A 15,509-nucleotide genomic window follows, 5' to 3' on the forward strand; every position below is an offset into this window, starting at 1 on the left:
TCCAAGTGTTTAAGTCGGGATTGTCCTCTTTTGTGTCTCCCACTAGTGCAACAGTTGTAAATAAGTAGGTCAGCGACCTAATCCCATACACATTTTTATTGTACTGTTTACTGTTGATTACAATTCCCCTTATCTACTTTAAAAGAATTTGTAGATGCATGATACGACACAATCATGGCGCTCATCATCCTAGGCCTGATTCTCGCAGTCAAAATCTAGTCTGAAATTGACTTTCACGCTATGAGAACGGCCCGATTTACTAGAACTAAACTTTCCGAAATACGAATCCGCAAAGTCGAAAAAGGCGAATATTTTCCAGCGCATCACTTTACGTAGCTAGCTAATATTGCCAATATTTTCACTCAAGTTGGAGAAAGCGAGTATTCTAGGGATTTTCAATACCCCTGTCGAGGAGCGTGCACACATTCTAAAAGCCAATCAGGAACCATTTTCGATAAGATATAACCGCTAGACCAATCCCTAACCGTAGAAAGAGAATTTTGAAGTTTACTAGCCAACAAATTTCTACCTCTCTTAAGGAGCGCGCCCACTAGGACCGATACGACATGACAGTTTTGCTAACTCCCACTGGAACGACACGACAGATTGGCCACATGATTGCCAAGATATTGCAATGGTTCCAACAGGGAAGAAAAGTGGCAACCGTACAGATTCTGCATCTTGCAAAATACATTCGCAATCCCTTTGAAATCAAGTGTGCTTTGTGAAGAATTGTGGAGATACTAAGACGATACAAGTGCGCCGCACCATCACTTCGAGTTAATATCGTTCATTATTTGAAAACGATCCAAAGAACAGTGGTTAGAGAGTCCCACCTACTTCAAAACCTCTCAATATCCTTATTAACTGCCTTCTCGCCTCTCCTCTTTATTTTCACCGAACAAATTTATGCGAGATATCTGACAGCCACCTATTCATAACTGGGCGCTGTAAGTACCTGATGTTGGTCCTTAACTGTTGGTTCAATCAGCTAGAAGTGCACAATGAAAATACTATGCTTATCAGTGGAAAATGAGTAGATTGGTGCTTCACAACTACTATCCTTTTGTCATCGATGCGTGAAAAAAGCAGGTTCAAAAAGAAGGCTTCAATGATGAAGTAATGGAAAATCTAAGAACGATTTTATTTTATTATGCATTTTGTTTCTGTATCTAGTTCTATTTCTAATAGGGAGTCGTTTTTCAATATTATTTAATGAACTGTTCCGCTCCTACTTGTTCCTGGAACCATCCGGGGGAATCGAGGATTCCATTGTACGCATAGCCAGCAATGAAGTTGTCGCGATCATTTTCCGTGTTTTGTGTTTACAGTACAAAGAGACCATTGGCACAGAATAATTTAATGTCGATGTTGTGGAATCTACATTTGCAGATTTTAGACTTAAGTGGGAATGTGGATTCTGTTAATCCTTTAGATAATGCCATTCGATATCACTATCTGCAGAAAAGACGCTACCAAAATAGACAAAATTACCAATGCTCTCGATGTTCCCTCTGTTAATGCAAATTGAAGAGTATGATGAACTTTCAAATCGAAAACCTTGGTTTCATTTTCTGTCCGACTCTGCTTGCTTCCTTCTCCATATCCAGAGAAATTTGGTCAAGCTCAATTACTTTGTGAGGGGGCAAGCAAATGGCATTTTCGGCGCCCCTCATTTGGTTTTATGGTTTAGTCCACGGCAAAGGCAACTCGTCTAAACCGCTAGTCACCTGTCTTTTAAAACCTGGGTAGCGCAGAAAGACAGGTCGGTGAACGAAAAAAGTGCAAAAAAGTTTATCTCCAATTAGTCCAGTCCACCATTTAGTGAATACTGCACTCAGGCCTCCCTCAATCCTTTTGTTTGTGAATCTATATAAGAGAGTAAATAACAACTTCAAGCCAGATTACTCTCAGGATACTGATAAGAATGTATCCCTTTTAATCGTCTTTGACGACAGGCACACTTTAAGTGAATTCTTAGCCTTCCGGCTTACAGGGAACAGAGGCTCCGCACGTATTACAGACCCACTATTATCAACGAAGTATGCTACAATAATATGAAAATAATTTTTGTTGCTTCAAGATGATATTGATGATGAAGACTTTCTATCCTACTGCTCCAGTCAGAGAAGATCTTTGAGACATAGGGACTCTCAATATTACTTGAGAAAATGGATTTGCTAAGAAAACCCAATGGTATTTGCTGAACAATTTATTTTATTTACTGCCCTTCTTAATACTGCGTACAATACTGAAATTAAAATGTTATTAATTTTCAAATCACCAAATTTACTGTACTTAAAGTTGCATCTTCAGTTAATTGTTGGTCAATGTATTTGACTTTGATTTACAAGGAAAATACTTTTGGTCATTGTATCTAAAATTGTATATTCAGTTAATAGTAATAAGCGAAATATTTACTGTCAGGTGTACTTACTTTTGCTAATTTAGCTATTAGCTAAATTAAATGACTGAAACACGATCTCGCATGGATTTACACTAACAGGGCATGTTAATGAATTTACTATAAAGATAATTATAAATAAAATAATTATAAATAATAAATCTCTGCCGAGACAAAGAGGGAAATCTGATTTCCGACAGAATGGGCATATTAGAGCGATGGGTTGAGTACTTTGATGAGCTACTGAACAACCAGAACATCGGCGAGTTGGAGGTCCCGCCAACTGAAGACGACGGACAAATACTGCCACCACCAAGTTTAGGAGAAACAGTCCGTGCAATTCATCGGCTAAAAAATCATAAGTCGCCAGGAGCCGATGGAATTACAGCCGAATTGGTTAAATATGGAGGCGACCAGTTACACCAAGTGGTTCATCAACTTGTGCTCAAGGTATGGGACAGCGAATCAATGCCTGACGATTGGCAGCGAGGCATTATCTGTCTCATACATAAAAAGGGAGATATCACGCAGTGTAGCAATTATAGAGGTATCACGTTGCTGAGTACCATCTATAAGATATTCTCCACTATCTTGCTAGGCCGGATAGCCCCATACGCCCAGAATATCATTGGTCCATACCAAAGAGGCTTCACTCCAGGCAAATCAGCAACAGATCAGATTTTCTCTCTGCGGCAGGCGATGGAAAAACTGTATGGAATATGGACAACAGTTGCACCATCTGTTCATCGACTTTAAAGCCGCCTATGATAGCATAGCCAGGGTAAAACTGTACACGGCCATGAGAGAATTCGGTATCCCGACGAAATTAATAAGACTGACTAGGCTGACCCTGACCAATGTGCGAGGCCAGATAAAAGCAGCAGGATCACTCTCAAGACCATTCGACATCAACAACGGTCTACGACAAGGGGATGCGCTATCATGCGTCCTCTTTAACCTGGCCCTCGAGAAGGTGATCCGTGATGCTGAGGTGAATGCTAGAGGTACGATCCTCTTCAAGTCCACCCAACTACTGGCCTATGCTGACGATATCGACATCATGGGAAGAACCACCCGAGACGTTCAAACTGCCTTCATCCAGATCGAGCAGGCGGCGCGAGATCTTGGACTGCACATCAATGAAGGCAAGACAAAATACATGGTGGCAACGTCAGCACCGAAGACGAATCAACCAACAACATCAAACCGCACTGGTCAAACACAAGCACGAACAAGAATAAGGATAGGGGAATACAACTTTGAGACCGTTGACAATTTCTCCTATCTAGGGTCGAAAATCACAACCGATAACAACTACGATGATGAAATCCGCGCACGGTTGTTGTCAGCCAACAGAGCCTACTTTAGCTTACAAAGACTGTTCCGCTCGAAACGTCTCACCATAGGGTCAAAGCTCTTACTATACAAGACTATGATCTTGCCAGTCCTCATGTATTCCTCGGAAACTTGGGTTCTTAGCAAGAAAAATTGCGAACTCTTGGCCGCGTTCGAGAGAAGAATCCTCCGAAGAATTTTTGGCCCCCTACATGAGGATGGACGATTCCGTAGCTTACACAATGACGAAATCTATGAGCGATACCATGACCGTCCGGTTGTGGATAAAATCCGGCTCAATAGGTTACGGTGGGCGGGTCACTTAATCCGTATGGATGAAGATGATCCCACCCGGAAAGTCTATAAAGGCAATATCTATGGTAGGAAAAAAAGACGAGGCAGACCCTGCCTAAGATGGAGCGATGGCGTGGGCCAGGACGCCAGACAGCTTTTAGGGATATCGAATTGGTGGGCCTCGGCGCAAAACCGGGATGTCTGGAGTTCCTTATTAAGGCAGGCCTAGACCGGATACCGGTTATTGCGCCGTTGATGATGATGATAATTATAAACAATGAGTTATGTATCTACATTTTATTTGTATGAATGTATATTTATCAAATGTTAATATATATGTACATATATATTACATATGTCTATTAAATAAATTTAACACATTGCGGGGCTCGCAATAATGTATTCTATTCGGTGCGACAATGAGGTTCCTTATCGGATCTTAGCTTCGGTCGGGCTGTAGCTATTGTAAAGCCTCGATACTTCTCCTGGATACCGTAAATGTCACCCGAACTGTCGTCCCACCGACTACCCTGAGTCAGGATTATACCAACGTCTTCCAGCGATACCTCCGTCACAGACCAGCGATGTAGTGATTGGTTTGTTTGCAACATACAACCTGCTCTTTGTCGCCATCAATTCCTTCTATGTGAGCACGTTGAACGTCACTTTGTCCGGCGACATTTTGGTCGTTGGTCCTTATAGCAGGCATTAGTTGAGCTCAGAAATAGTTTGCTAGTTGATTTCCACAGTTACTATGGGCACGTTGACACGAGGAATCAGATATTTTCCACCCCCATCTGTCTAGGGTACCGCTGTAACGTAGAGCAGGTCATATGCGTGCTTGCAGTTGTTATAAAAGAAACCGAATACTACAAGCAGTCCCTCCTCTTTCCGTAGTGATGTGCGATCTGGAGGGAACCGAGGTATAAGGGTCCGATGTTTGACAATACTTCATTGATGGTGCTAACCAGAACCTTCACCAGAGGTGCGCAAAACTTCACCTTAGTTGGTAATGTCATATCATATCACTTTTCAAAGTAACCGAGTAATATAACAAACATCACCCTAACCGTACCTATAATGCTATATCAACATCAAATATTAACACTAGGCAACCCATAGAACCCAATATTAATTATTACTAGAATAATTTCGGCTGCATTTATTACATTCATAACGTAAAGTATACGACAGCCGTAAATGCAAAGATCCCATAAGGGTATAAGGTAATAGATAGCACAATATTTTCACATGCAACTTCCCTCATCACCAGATCTAGAATACTGCTGTATTCATATAATGCACCAATCAATTTGCCGTACTCTGTATCCGGTTTGCCGCATTAGTCCAGAGATGTGAAATATGGAGATACCTCATACATTTCTACAGTAAATTTATAGTTCCTGGGCAATGTTGCCGCTTCATTTGATACCCCACATGACTATATTCTGTAAGAAAATGTACTACTTTTCGCATGTATGCCCTTCAAACTCAATTCAAAACGGCGCCATCTGCTATCAGAAAAGGGATTCACAGACCACTCCTTCTCACCAAATTCCATGATAATCCGTTCAGTCGTGTCGGAGTAAATCGGGTGTGAAACACAAACTTATGTCTCTGAAACCACTATTGTCGTGATGTGGTTTCAAGTCCAAGAATATCCTCCAAGAACTTTTAACCGGTTCACCTCCTTCCTGACATCACTATCCAACTTTTCTGGGTCAATTTTTATCAAGCTCACGAACTACTGTTGAATCACACCAGCAATTCACTGATGTCTCCTTCAGGTCCAGTGTAGCGATCACCCTTTTCATCAGTTCTGCTAGAATCATGGTACCATGCTCCACGTTCCAATCTTGGAAACGTGAATTTATTCGATGAGAATAGATGCTTCAGCCTGTGTCTTAGCTCCGCTTAATAGATTGTCAACGGAAAAGATCCTCCTTCAACTTAATCTATTGCCAGCTGATATAATGTCCTGACTGAAAGGCAATGTGGTAGCCGACGAAACTGTTGTGATGAACTCCTAACCGGCCTTGTCTTCATTTTTCTGTACAGTACCCTATGGAAATCCCAAAGATACGACTCCATGTTAATTATTAGGAAAATTTTCTCGATATACGTTGAAAATGCATACTTATACCTCCTCGATTTCAACATAATCACTAACTTCCGGATGAAGTAATCATTGAGACATCAAACACTGGTCAGGCATTGGTCGTAGTATACTTTCCTTTTCGATCGAGTGTGTGATAGGGCAAAGTAGTGCACATCCCTATCTTCTCCTACGAAAGGATTTGACGAAGTTCTAAATACATGTGTTATTCATCGCTTTGTGGTGCGCTATTCGCAATTCCTCGTCCTTATCAAGCCGCCTTTCCGGCTGCTTAAAGCGTATCAGCGTTCTGTTTCTAGAGTTCCCTAATCAACAGTACTTTCATAAATGATATCGCACTCTTTGGCAGACGATGTATCCTTTGGAACCTCTTTCGAGTCGAAGAAACATTCAAGAGCGGCTTGAAATTAGTAGAAACCTTGCCGATTTTTTTACCTCTTGAACGAAGCTGTAACCAGACGAAAAGTTTTCACAAATTTATATAAATATAAATCCCAACTCAGCCGAATTAGGTTATGCTTATATATGTACATACATATGTAAATATGTCAGATGCATGAATGCATTAAATGTCTAATTTGCTTTCCCTATTCAAGGGGAGAATACTGTTGAACGAGTGAGCACAATCCAAGCAATCATTTCATTTGAACATGGTCATCAGAATCAGATTCCTCTGGACCTAAATTACTTTCTGCGAAATTCAAGGAAATGTTAGGTTCCCCATTATGTACAATGACACTTATCGCTTCCATGCCGCTTATTTCAAAGCAAATCGTGCGCACATGCGTGTGACGAATCAACAAGACATGTGAGATTTTGCCGAGCGGAAAATGCACGTCTCCATTTCAATTCCATCGCCCGTCCCGAATTCAATCCTGCACGCATTTTGACTCCCAGCAACGACATTGATACGCGCTAATGGCATATATTTGGTTCGTTGCTAATGTTCCTGACACATGAAAAAATAGAGAATGTCACCGCATTGTTTCCTACTATATCCCGTGTGGTACTCGTATACTGTCTCCTCGTTCTAGTCCTGTTTCTGTTTGTGTGCATGCAAGGATAACAGTGCACGACACGTTTTTCGTGGTCTATTTGCGAGTTTTTGTGACGTTCAAGGGATAAAAATGCTTGACAATTGTTTGTTCTGCTTTTTAAGGACCGACCGACCTCTCCATTCAATTGAAAGGGAAATTACCAACAATGGACGGTGTGGTTGCTATTTTGCTTGGCCTCGGGGGATGCTGGTGATAATCGTGAATACAGGAGAGCACGAATGAAATGAAAACCTCGCTCTAAAGAGCAATAATCAAGGACATATCGCATCTATGCGCCCTATCACCACGTCGCCCGTGTCCTTTTTGCTGGTTTAAATACCCGCATAGAGCCTGCAGCAAACTCTTCTGTTTCTAGTCTTTGGTCTTTGCCATTTCCATCCTTGTCGGGGGAGAGATGCTATTAAAACGTAAAAATAATAAAAAATTGAGAATAAGGATGTCGCATTAGCTGTGTCTCGGATGCTTTACATTTATCAGAATAGATATACATATAGTGCGTATGTATGTACGCCTCGCTTCAAGGCAATTGAACAATGTATAGGTAAAGGAATTGTGATTGCAGTAGTTCTGCGACTAAGCAGAAAAAGATTTTATCTAGGGAAGGATATCTGCTCCCTTCATTATAATCTTCTTCATTTTATCCTTCTAGGCATATGTTCAAAGGACATGGCATGTGTATGTAAGCACATTCCCTTACAAGGGAAACCCTCCAAGTAGCTTCTATTTAACTTCTTGGCAAGATAAAAGTAAGAAAGCGGAATTGAATCAGTCAACAAGGGTCTACGGTAAGAATCATAACGTATTGTAATTTTCTGTATATTGAGATAGTGTACGCTTTGCAAACTTTCCTTTTCTAAAGGTTCTGAAAGATTTTTTTTTATTTATAATTTAATCAAAGTAACTCATCTAGATGGGGATAGTGGACTGACATATTGATTGGAACGGTTAAGTCCCGGCAGAAATACACAATTTGATTCACAAATCTGCAAAGACATCATCTCTAAAGTAAATCCATTTAATTTGGTGAAATCAGAACAGTTCCTCGGGCAAGTGGGCTCTACGTTAAGACTTTTAATAGATGATCATATGCATTTTAGGATTGGATCGTTGCAGACTTTAATAGAAACGAGATGCATGCACGGTTACCTGTAGCATCCAATTTCCGAGATTTACGGGCACAACGACGGCATGGCAATAAGGCTACCACCAATTGTTGCATGTGCACTGGAACGAACCATGATCGCTGCATCCGAACTGATCGCTGCTGATGATCTTAGCACCGATTGAGGCGGCTATTTTTCTTTGAAAGATAAATGATCTTCTCTTTTGTACTTCGCATAGGAAAATCTCTCCTGAAAATGAAAAGCCAATGAAAATTGGTAGATCGTGTAATGTTCCCATAAAAAATACCTCTGAATAGTGCAGACTCATGTGGTGTACCAAAGCGCCTATTATTGTTATTGTGGTACATACCTTCATACGTATGGACAGGCACTTGAAAGCCTTGCCTTTGTAATAATTTCGATTATGCCCACTAGTCATCATCAATAGAACCGTTAGCTGTATTGAACAGATACAAGAGTTGCTTACGGGTCTCAATCTTCCATATCTTCACAACACTCACATACGAACTTCGAGTGAGTATATCTGTTCCCGGCCGATGATATATACGAAAATAAGCTGGGGATCATTGCTGAAGCAGTCAGTGATCAATGATCAAAACTTGAAGCGGTAAGTATCTGTACGAAAGAGTTATGGTGTCGGCAGGTATCTGTAGTTTGCGCACCTACTTAAGTGTTTCTGCTGTGCGATTTCCGATTTTTTTAATCGCCTTAACATTTTCATTTGCTAGAGTGATCTTGGTACAACCACCATGAGATAATCTAGTTGGAAATTTGAACTTATTTTCGGCTGGTCATCTATATGATGTAATTTGCATACAGCAAAATCTAGAATGATTCACACTTTGTTGTTCACATGTACAAGCTTCCCCTTGGGCGTAGGCTTGCAAGGAGTTGAAAGTTCTGCAGCAAACATCTATTTTTCATTGCCTTCTTCTGTGAATCGAATTTTGATCCTAATCTAACTAGGATTTTGGCAACATTGAATCCAAAAAGGAAAACAGCTTTGTCTGAGTCCATTTGTTAATGGAATATGATATACAATAGATTCTAAACGAACACCATAACTTTCCAGATGGGAGACGAGCAAAAGCTCCTTCCAGGCCTCTCAGGTGTTATCACATCTTCTACCACGTACACAGATCAGGGGTCAAGTGATCTTGTTCGCGCTTCATTTTGCCTTTTCCGCACATACCATCTTTCATATGTATGAATATGTTACATGCAAACTACATACAAGCAAGTACGTGCTTACATACTGGGTGAAATGCAAGAAATTTCTTTGGTACGTGCGAATATGCCCGTTATGATCTCTTGTGATATTCGAATTTTCAGTACGAGTATATCATATTTTTGAATTTTCGCACGGAAATCAACTGCGGAAAAATTAATGTCGTTATCAGAGTTTAAGATTTATGAGGTATGGAAGATAGGAGTGAGAAATTGCTGGAAAATTGGGCGAGAAAAGTGGATGAATTATATTACTGGGGCTGATTTATATACAATTACGAATCATGGTTGGTTCGGAAAGATTTACAAGATAATTTGGCATTTATTGGATTAGGTGCAGGAAGGCGGCACTTTTACCGGGATATAGATTATGCAGATTTCGTCAGCATGTAAAGTTTTGTCCTGTTCATAACTCGGAACTGAAATACTTTAAAAGAAAAATGCGATTGCCACCATCAATGCATAATACTTGTAGTGACCGCGGCTGCGCGACGGGAGCGGAATTTCATTCGGCTCTTTCTTAATCAATTTGCTTAAACAATGCATTTAATAGTGGGCAATTGCCTTAAAGTTCGCCGCAGATTGCACATTATTCAATGTATTCAAGCGAATTGATCTTGACAGGAGGGGAATGATTTGCCGCATCCGCAGGCGCATGCGTATGTTGCCGCAACATTGCCTAGCGAGTGAGAAAGGCTATGTAGCGGGAATAGAAGCGGTGCACGAAAAGGCAGCGAGAATGTTGCTGGGAGGAGGTTTTTGGCGAGAAGAAAAAAACGGGGGAGTTTTGTTTGAGATCTAGAGGCGAGTGGTCGGAGGAGATTTGGATGGGATTTTTGAGGTTTTTTGTTTGAGATCTAGAGGTGAGTGGTTGAAGGAGATTTGGATTGGATTTTGAGGAGTTGAGTGGAAGAAGGAGAAAAAGGCAGGAGCGAGTTTTTTTCCTTGGACGAGAGAATTTAGGAGGAGAAGGTGAATTTTGAGAAAAGAGGAGTTTTGGTTGAAGAGCTGTAGGAGCGGTTTGAAGAACGTCTTGGTGGAGGAGGAAGTTTTTTGGAGATGGAGAAGTTCTAGTGAAATTAGCGAAGGAAGGTGAAGTAATGGCAATTGATTCACAATAAAGAAGCAAAGGCAACTGGATAACTTTTCACCCGAAAGCAAAAATTGGAAAGGTAATAAAACATAATTGACTTAAGGAAGAGATCGGTGAAGCGTTTCGCTAATGATGTGATCAGACGAGCAATATAAGTGCCTCGCTTTAAGAAATCGGTGAAGTGTTTCGCTAATGGTGTGATCAGACGAACAATATAAATACATTTATCTAAGAAATCTTTGAAAAAGTTGTACCTATATTCGGAACTAAAAAAAAAAAAGAAAGTGAAACAGAAAAGCTGTAATTAACATAGTATCTTTGAATTCGTGACATAATTTGTTGTTTTTTTCTTTTAGAACCTGTTATACCAGCCGTTAACCGAGCTCGGCGTGACGACTAGAGTAAGTAATTGGTTGGATTTTTCTTTTATTTTATTTTATTTTCTTTTTTTTATTTTTTTTTATTTTTAAATTTTTCATTTGCCTTATTATTTCTTTTTTTTGAATTGGTATAATTGTATATTTTATTGTCAACTTTGAGTTAATAGATAATATCCTAGAATTTTTTTTATAAATAATGAATTTTTCGTAATCGGAAGTAGTTTGAGGACTCCCTCTCCTTAGTTCCTCCTTACTCCCGCGGAATTCTTACAGAAGGGACATCCTCTAAAAGAATAACTGGCCGGAGGATGTCGAGGAAGGGTGGGAACCTCACCGGCCGCGCCTCGTCCAAGATCTGAGGCGGAAGGGACGGCAATCGGGAAGGTGATCCGTCGTAGATTTTCCAATACTTGATCGCGGCACTCGGGTCCGGAGACAAACGGCTCCACGCGCGCGGTCGAGCCGTTTTTTTTTTATTTTCCAATTTAGCTCGCGTTCTGGTTTTATTCGATAGGCCGTCGCGAATTCTTACGTGAAATTCGATTTTAAAATCCGGTGCGGACCCACGCACCGGTAAAGACACGTTATTTTTAGTAATGAAGCGTGAGGGATCAAAGCGCTCAAAGGACCCCCCCACATTCCCGAGCCTGGCTAGCACAGAGGCGTGCAAGAACGTGTCGACCGAGAGCTTTGATAGACCTGCAATCTTCGTGGGCGGACCTTCACGGTCAAATTTTGCCAAATTGTTTAGTTTTTTTGGGATAGCTCTGCCCTCTAGGTCGTTATCGGCCACTCAAGGGATCGACTTGATCTCATATCTCCATAACTAGCATTACAAATGGCGCCCAACGTGGGGCCCAACATATCCTGGATTCAAGCCTATTTAATTATTATTTACAGGTTTCTTGAATCAAGTGGAAGATAGCCTATTCCGGCTCACAACTTCGTTTGGTGGTGTCGGATAGAGAATCAATAGATTCTCAATATTGTTCCCGGCTAGGCTCCACGTACACTTGTCTTCAGATTTCTAGTTTTAGGTTTCACGCCTTTTTCCCCGGAAGCAAGTGTTCCTAAGCCTCAATTTCCTTTCCCACCTTGTAACGTAGAGTTTCCTGTCCTATCCTTGGTAGAATACCAAAAGAGCTAGTCGTTTGTTGTGTTTGTCTTGAGACTTTACGTCTCGTAGGTGATTGCCTCCCAGAAGTCTCTGGATCTACGGGCCTTTGCGGCTATAAGCTGAAAGGTATTGCCGTCCGAGCTTCTGAGGAGTGTCCTTCCCTACCTTTATGTGAAACGACTATCTCTTCGTTTCGGAATTTTGAAGAAAGTTAAATATTCTTTCTTCTTCGTAGGGATGAAGTGACGGGTGAGATGGATCCTTGATGGAATACGGAGGTAGTCGGCTATATGCTGTGCCATTCCGTCCTCAATGATTCATCTTCACTTTGTTCTCTGACTCCAGACGAGGAAGATTGAATTCTCGCGTTCCCTTTTTGCTTGTTCTTTTATTTAATATTCTGCGACGGGGAGCAACTCGATTGTTGTCTCTTCTTGGAAAACACTGTGTGTGGAAGTTCTGCACACAGATGAGAAAATTTATGAGGTTGGGATGGCAGTTTGGTCATCCGAGAGTTCTGCGGGAGTTGAATATGGAGTTGAAAATTTTGAGAGTGAGGAGTCCTCGTAATTATTATTTTTCTTTTTTTCATTCTTTTCTTTTCTTATCGTTCGATTTAGATTATTATATAGTTAATTTTTTTATTTCCTTTAGTTTGCCTTATTTTTTTTTTCTCTTCATTTCTTCTTTTTGCTTGATTTGATCATTTTACTCTTTTTTCTATATACTTCGTTTCTTTTTCCAATTTATTGCTTCTTTTCGCCTTGGAATTTCGTTTCGTCTTTTTCTTGGACTTCCTTTTGGTCGTTTCCAATTTTATTTTCTTTTTTTTTTTAAATTTTAATTAAACACATGTCTCATCAACGAGATCACTGGTCTCGCGACCTTTATCGCCTTCCTTCCACGCTACCTCCAGGTCAGTGGAGCTCAGCTGAGCTTGACCTGCCAGCACGCCGTGATGACTGACGGTGGCATGAGGCGGCGAGGAGAGATCCTGTGGGTTGGGTTGATCCTTCCACGCGGGATGTTAGGGCGACGGACGCTTCACGAGTTGAAGGATCGGTTCTAGAGAAATTTGCTACGCTTCGAGAATCGAACCGGAACACGCACTCTGTGCATCAGGCAGCTCAACATCAGCCTGCTGCAACTCGTGCAGTACATTTTGAGGACAGACATGACAGAGGACATAATAAAGACAATTTTTACACACCTGACCATAGACGTAACGTTGATTTTTACGGACTTGACGACAGGTCCGGATTCGAGAACTTTCAACGACAGGACGACAGATCCGGATTTGACTATATGTATGATTTTACTGACTCTGACGAGGACGATTCGCCGTATGGATGCCAGTCACGACCGCTTAATACAAAATCAGCGGATCGTGTTTATTCAATTTTGGCATCCTGGGACTTGGTTTTTGATGGCACATCCAAAACTTTGCCCATCAACCAATTCTTGTTCCGCGTGGAGGCTTTGACCAACACAACCTTACAGGGGGATTTTGGCCTGCTGTGTACTTATGTACACACCCTTTTCAGATACAGAGCAGCAGATTGGTACTGGGACTATCACCAGTCTGTCGGCCGAATCGAGTGGACCTCTTTTCGTGAGGCTCTTCGCCATGAGTTTAAGGATTCTCTAGATGACTGGGATATCCTTGAACTGATGCGAGACCGCATGCAAGGTCCATCCGAAGATTTCGACAGTTACTATAAAGCTGTGCGTTCGCTAGCAAATAGGCTAGAAAATTCCTTAACGGAAGAGAAATTGGTAGAGTTGCTACGTCGTGGGTTGAGACCCGATGTTCAGAGGCAACTTCTCTATTTTCCGGCTAGTACGGTTCGCGAGCTGCGTAAGTTAGTGCAGCAGAGCGAAATTTTAGAGGAGCGTCTCTCAAGCAGGCTCTCTCACCAATTACACAGCTATTCTGCTGAATCTGAGGAGGGTGTTGACATAAAGAACATCTCAGGAAATCCTCAGTCTGAGATTCATGATCGAAATTTGGACTTGGTCTGCTGGAATTGTCGGCAGATTGGACATTTGTTTGAAGACTGTTGGGAGGATCCCAAAGTCTTTTGTTTCGGTTGCGGGCGCCTGAACACTCGTAAGCCCGTATGTCCAAATTGTCGAGTTCCAGAGCCCAGCCCCAGTCATCAGGGCGTTCCTACATTGGACGCACGTGACTGCGCAGGCGTTGCGACAACGTCTTCCACAGTAACTCCGAAAGTTACCGTGTTGAAGCGGTCCGATAACTTAAACATGACCTACCCGGATTTGACCCCACCACCAATTGTTTCAAGGAAACCGATGCTTTCGGTTCTGAGGCCGTTGCACGTAAGACTGCAACAATATCAAGCGGCCAGAGATCGGATTTTCGGAGTAGCAGAGATGGCGACGAAAAAACCGAAGCGTTCAACTCTTCGCTTACGCCATTATTGGATGCGAATAATGCGCAACCGTCGTCTTTACTACTCTGCCATTCTCACGAGTCGGCCCATTAATGATATTCGCCCGTATGCGGATGTCACAGTCTTGGGTGAGCGTGTTTCAGGACTGATTGATACCGGAGCCACTGTAAGTTGCTTAGCTTCGGATTTCGCCCGGAAAATTATTAACGACGGTCGGTACAAGTGGGAGAAATTACGCATCGATCTCAGGACAGCTGACGGGACTAGCCACTCGACAGTAGGCAGAGTGTCAGCTGACATCACGTTTCGTGATCGGACGGAATCGATGTCGTTCCTCCTTATCCCGTCGTTAACGCAAAATCTTTACCTTGGAGCTGATTTTGTGCGCAAGTTCGATCTCGCCCAGGACTTATTTGTACCTTCCATTTGTTCCATCGAAAATGTTGAGAACGTCAATCAACACCAGTTGACGACACACCAGCGAGCAAGGCTCGAGGCTGTCATTGGCAGTTTTCCGTCTTTCGAGTCGGAGGGCTTAGGACGTACAAGTCTTACGACACACGTCATCGATGTCGGCGGTAACAAACCGATTAAACAGAGACACTTCTCAGTCTCTCCCGCCATCGAAAAGCTCCTCTACGAAGAGATTGATAGGATGCTGGCTTTGGGAGTCATCGAAGAATCGCAAAGCGCCTGGTCTTCGCCAGTTACCCTTGTGGTAAAACCTGGTAAAGTGCGACTTTGCCTTGATGCACGTAAAGTGAATAGTGTAACAGTGAAGGACGCTTATCCTTTACCTCTCATCGAGGGGATTTTCAGTCGTCTCCCGAAGGCTAGATTCATTACGAGTCTAGATCTGAAGGATGCGTTCTGGCAAATTCCTCTGGATGAGGCGTCCAAGGATAAGACTGCCTTCACCGTCCCAGGTCGGCCACTCTATCAGTTTG

The 15,509-nt window shown here is 42.0% G+C and overlaps 1 long non-coding RNA gene across 1 annotated transcript in view; it reads right to left on the bottom strand.

The window, feature by feature from the left end:
• Positions 1-2,228: 2,228 nt before the first annotated feature.
• The window catches only part of LOC119656258, a 33,086-nt gene continuing 19,805 nt past the window's right edge, over positions 2,229-15,509 (bottom strand). Inside the window, exons 3-4 of the long non-coding RNA XR_005250027.1 lie at positions 2,438-2,524; positions 2,229-2,377 (exon numbers count right to left, since the gene is read on the bottom strand). This is a non-coding gene — a long non-coding RNA (uncharacterized LOC119656258). The remainder of the gene's footprint in view (positions 2,378-2,437; positions 2,525-15,509) is intronic.

Source organism: Hermetia illucens, chromosome 4, assembly GCF_905115235.1.
Source record: "Hermetia illucens chromosome 4, iHerIll2.2.curated.20191125, whole genome shotgun sequence".
NCBI lineage: Eukaryota > Metazoa > Arthropoda > Insecta > Diptera > Stratiomyidae > Hermetia > Hermetia illucens.